Raw genomic sequence first — 6,000 nt, forward strand, 5'->3', positions numbered from 1 at the left:
TGTTTGGCAAGTTGAAAAGTCTTGGACAGTCTGCGTCTCTCTTTTTCTTGTGTTTTACTCTGTATCTTGCTTTCTCTCTCAGGTAATGGAAGGAGTTAACTGAAGAGTAACCTTTAATAACCGCAGTGTTAAAGGGGTCGGATTGGCATTCTGGGCATGGCTGTACAGGAGAAGCCCCCCTTAACTAGTTTCCTCCTCTCAGCATTAACATAGGGTAATGGATTTACCATGTAAGATGTTTAGAAGTGCTGTGCTGGTTGGTCGATCTTGCTGAAAAATTTCTCTCGTAGAGGATTTACATGATAGTCATAAGCACTGAATAGCCCGGCCCACATTCGGGGTCCCCTGAGCACTTTTTGAAATATATTTTCTTAAGTGTAGATGTTCGCCTTTCTTTAGGAAGGTCTGCAGAGTCACTTAAGAAAGAAACCTATTGTGCAGCCTATAGGAGAAGGCTACAGTGGCCAATATCTTCATCTGAAAAAAGGTGCCAGGAGAACTTTCTGTGCATATAAATGCATGATGTCTTTGTAAAACAATACAAATGTCTTTCACAAATCCTTTTTTAATAGAGTGTAGAAATGAATGAGCGTAGGACAGTGTAGCCCCGTAGGCTACCATTATAAGAGGTGAAAATATATGTGGTCCCTTTTAGAACCCATGGACCTCCAGTATCCCATTATGCTTAGCTAAAGGCAGGTACCTCAGTTCTCTTTTCTGGCACTTGCTGATGGGGCCTAGGAGCGCTGAACTCTGCCTTTCGAAGGCTTCTATCATCATAATTCACTTGTGAATTTTATTCAAAACTATTTCATTCGATAGCTCTTATCTCCCCATTGCATTTTATGCGATTTTCTGACCGGAATTAGGGATTTTTTTTTTGTCTTAGCAAATGCCATCGTTATTTGATGAATGCCCTTCTTGTGGGAGAAAGAAAGCCAAAACAGGCCCCCATGGTTTCTGTATCATTTGTCTTTCAGCAAGTCATCACTGCAGAACGTTTTCCAGGTGAACCCTTTGAGATGGGGAGAAGATTCGCATCCAGGGCGCGTAAGAACAGCGCAGGAAGCAGATGCAGTCTACATGTGATCTTGCAAAGGTAGGAGAGGGTCAGTCCTTTACCAAGGCTCTGTCATCAAACTCTGGTGGACGTGGAACATCCAAAAAGAGGTTTCCAGCTCAAAAATTGTGTCATTACCTGCTGACGTCTGGTGCATCAACATTGAGACAAGGTACAGCACTGACCTGTTTGCTGTCAAGAGAGATGGATCGATGTTGACGAAAAGAAGATCGACGTCGAGACTGGGTAGGTCGATGTCGAAGACTTACCTGCCGTCGACACAGAGCCACAGATCGCCTTCAAGGAGGAGGTCGACGTTGAGCACACAGTCCTTTCGAGGAGGCGCTGACGATCGACATCAAGAAGCATATCGACGTCGAGGCATCACAGGCGGTCATGGGGCAGGTTGATGTCTAGGACACGCCAAAGGAAGAGGCGGCGCATTTCTTAGTCATCACAGTTTGGCTGTTCCAGGATATGCTCTCCATCTTCTCCAGTAGTCTTGCCAGCATCTCCTTCACCATCGCTTCCGTCTCCATTGGTTTCGGTGCCAATTTCCACGGCTCCAAGATCTCTTTCTGAGTGACCTCGTCCAAGGCCAAGATCACTTTTCAGAAGGTGCCATTGATCTCACAGCCACCATAGGTAGCTACATTTGTTAACAAGACGACATCGATGTCGGTCACATAGATCCTGATCACGATCTCACCATCACTCCAGATGTGTCCTCCACATGTACTGGACGCTACTCACTGACCCTGACAGCCTGTCCATCATCTAGTCTCCCCGGGAGATATTGCCACGTTTCATGAGGTGTTCGTGAGAGGAGCGGCAAAATTAAACATCCCGATGTTGGTGCCTTCTTCTTAGACATCAGTATTATTCAAGATGCTTCACCGATGCACAGTTCCAGACCACTCCTTCCTATAGTACCAGGCCTCTTGGAACTGTCCATGGAACTCTTCTTGACGCCGGCCTTAGCCAAGTCTGCTCCATCGAGGCTGCTTAAAAAGTACAGACCTGATCAGAAGTCAACATCTTGCTTCAATGGGGAACAGGTATTTATTCCAGATACTTTCTGGTAAAGAAACAAGCATTTACAATGCAATGGTCTCGGCATTGTTAAAGTTAGAGCTATTGGCATTGCTCATGACTGAGCGTGCGTCCAGGTTTACTCCTCTGTTCCCTCCCTAGGCCTGCTGCTCTATCCCAGAGCTCTGTTCAGCACTCTCATCGTGGTGTGCTCTGCAGCCTGTATTTACAAGCCTCGATCTCGTCTTTCACTTTGCCCCTATGACACCACTTCTTCTGTCTATACTCATTTCTATAGACCAAGGCATTGTTCAAAGAGGTTTATTACGGCTATTCAATAACGCTAAATCTAAGCCTCACCACAGCAATATTTTTCGTCCTATCGCTGGTCTACATTGTGTAGCTAAAATCTTGCAGGTGTGTGTATAGCTAGACTTCCCAAATCATAGAATTCATTAAAACAACCCATGAAACAACTATCAATCTTTCTCTCAAGCTATATCACTGAAACGTCTGTGCTCGACATCAGACTCCTATTCCTATTAATCATATTGAGACTTGCCTACTAACGGTGCTTGGTTGATCATTACCAAGGACACAGTAATCAAACCTTTGGGACTTTCGTTTACAAAGCATTGCTTACAAGCATGCTTTTCAGTTGGATCAACTCAAATGAACCAGTACTAAAACTTCCATAATAAATGGACCCAGAAATGGAGCATCACGCTTTCGTGACAAAAGTCATCAGATGAATTTATATGAACGGAGCTCTAATATCCTCTTGGCTTACGCAAGCGCTACAGGAACTAATTTCTTATCTGACATCTTACCTTCTTGCCCCTGCTTCTTTCTTTTAATGTGGTCCTTTTCGCATTTTCCAGATGAGGCAACACGAACTCTGTTACCCAGAAAATTCTCGCTCCCCCATGAGTCTCTTTCCGCATCCCCCACTGAGAATACCTTATCTCCAGCTAGTAAAGACACCCTGAGAAAACCCTTCACATACAACAAAAATCCCTAGTCTTCAATTCACGGAACCGGAAACTAATGGATGACAGGGAACATAAATTCTGGTGGAAGCATTAACGACTAGACTACGCAGTTATAATGGAACACAACATTGACTTTCGGTCACTAGGAATGATTGAATTCGCTGGCCGTAGTTAAGGTTTTCACAAAAGCCGGTCTACTGCCCCAAACGGTAAAAGTGGCAGCCATCTTAGTATGACTTGAGGGTTCGGTGTCGACTGTATTTATTTTTTTAGTGCAGTTTTATACAGTGCTCACTCTACCCAGAGATATTGGAACGCTTTATCTGTGTACCAGTTACATTACACTAAGAGTTCATTTTTGCAGGCACGGGTAAATTTAAGTGAATTGCCCCAACCCCCAGGATATTGAGCAGAGGCTTGAACCCAGCTCCCCAGTCCCAGAGTTTTCTGGTTGTGGCGATAGACTTTGAGTTAGTGGGCTATACTCGTTTCTGTCCCTGGGCGCACAGCTTTTATTTTCTGCACTTAAGACCTGTCCAGCGTAATTCATGGGCGTGTCAACTACTTTATCATCAATCGATTTTTTGATGCCTCTGAAACAAAACGTTGTATGGTGTAAAGTAACGCGACTGTCATGGTAAAATTCAGCTTTCAATGACAGTAATATGAGAGAAAGAACTACATCTGACGCTAGTGTGCAGCAAAAGAGCAGTTATTAATATAAAAAGAGCGAATTCACTTTGAGATGTGTTCACAGTATCAATTTCAGGGGGAGGAGAGCGAACAGCGCCAGCCGGACGCAGGAGCACCGAGGGAGCCGAGAGCAGGGGGAGAGGACGACCACCAGCTGGGCCGTGTGGACGGGGATGACGCCATGAACACCACCGCCTTTCTCCGAGGTTAAGCAGAAATGCCTCGGAGAAACGCAGCGGCATTTTCGGATTGGGGGGCGTGTTTTTCTTTCGCTCCTCTTCCCATTGGCTGGAATGTTTACATTCCAGAGGAGAGAAAGAAAGTAAAAAACACGCCCCCGAATCCTCAAAAGACGGGGCTTAAACGGACAGACGCCCCTCTCCTCCAATGCCTGGCCTCCGTTTAGGAAGCCAGCCAATGGAAAAGAGGGGCGGGTTCAAGCCCCATACTAAAAAACATTAAATCTCGCGAGCGAGACTGCGCAAGCGCAGCCTTCGCTAGCCGAGACCTAAAAAGGCAAGAACAAATTCAGACCCATTCTTGACCTCAAATTTTCCAACAATGGATTCGTCTGGAAAGGTTCCGGATGCTGTAAATCTATCCCTGAAAGACTCACTTGAGGAGCTATTGAATTGTATTCCCTGCCTGCCTCAGTTTCTTAAAATGGTCACGCTCAGTGTAAATCCTACTCTGAACCGGATCTGGAATGCCTCTCCGAATTCTGGCATGATCCCCGCCGTATGGAAACAGGCCTTCCTACTGCCGTTGATCAAGAAACAAAATGTGGACCCAGAGGTTTCCTGACACTCAATCTGGCTTCCGTGCAGGTTATAGCACGGAGACCGCTTTACTGGAAGTGTCTGAAACAGAGAGGTGCTGGATGGCGGTGTCTCCGCCATGTTAATGATGATTGATCTTTCAGCAGCTTTCAACATGGTAGCTCATTCTACCATGTTGAATAGACTAAGCCATTTTGGCTTTCAGGGCACAGTGTTATCATTTCTATGATCTTTTTTAGAAGATGGTTTCCAACGGGTCTTCCTTTGTCAATTTTCATCTTTGCCCAAACCATTGGTTTGTGGGGTGCCACAGGGCTCTGTTCTCAGCCCGCTGCTTTTCTATCTATATTTGGCCCCTTTGGCCACCCTCATTAAATCCTGGGGAGTCTCAAATGCGGATAACACGCAGCTTTTGTTTTCGGTTAGAGGACATTCAGAAGCAGCTTTTCTTAATTTCAAAGAATGTCTAAAAAATCTCAAAATGGATGAACAGCAGCTTTTTTTAAACTGATCGCGGACAAAACTGAGGCACTCTTTTTGTGTTCGGTCAGTTGGCATCCCCTCCTTCCAGTCTTTGGTCCCCAACTGAATTGAATCCGATACCGGTTTCATCAGCTAGAAATCTAAGAATTATCTTTGATTCCAATCTCTCTTTTGCGACCCAAATATGGCATATGTTCGAGGCATGCGAGCTGTGGATCACATGCTTTGCATACTCCTGCCATCTAGTGTTGGGTCCGGATGTTTGCAAGTTGTTTCGTCTTCGAAGAAGTCTTTCCATTCACAAGGTTGGTGACTCCTCCTTTCGGTGCTATTGTGCATGGGCATCGACTCCATTGTTAAACACAAAGAGATTCCCGAGCAAGAACAAGGCAATTTAGGCCTATAGTCACAGGAAACGTTACTGGTGACGCTTGGAGCACTCTCCTTTCCTTCTCTTCGCTATTTCAGATATACTAATCTTCCCTGTCATCTGATGCTTTTGATCAAGATTGTAATTCGTTAAAGACAATTTCACGCATATATGGATAAAAGAATAACGATCTATACTCAGATTGTGTTACAAATATGACGGAATAAACAACTACATACATTCTGTCTGAGACTTGTTTTTATGCCCTGAGGAAGTCGCCGGGCAATTTACCCGAGACGAAACACGTGTTGGCTACTGAGTTCGCTGTGGCGTTTCTAAAGATACCAATATGTCACTATGGAAGAATTGAGAAGAAACAGAGAAGATTAAAGAAATAAAAGAAGAAATCTGTTTGTTTTGATTCATTGGACATTAAATCAGTCCCTGCCTTACTGCTATTGTATACTGCTGACTATAGGCCTAAATTGCCTTGTTCTTGCTCGGGAATCTTTGTGTTTTTCAGTTTTTTCCTTTGTGACTTTTGTGACGGAGGAACTTTGGGGCATAGGTGGCTGTTCCCCTTGATTTCCC

Source organism: Triturus cristatus, chromosome 3_1 (genome assembly GCF_964204655.1).
Source record: "Triturus cristatus chromosome 3_1, aTriCri1.1, whole genome shotgun sequence".
NCBI lineage: Eukaryota > Metazoa > Chordata > Amphibia > Caudata > Salamandridae > Triturus > Triturus cristatus.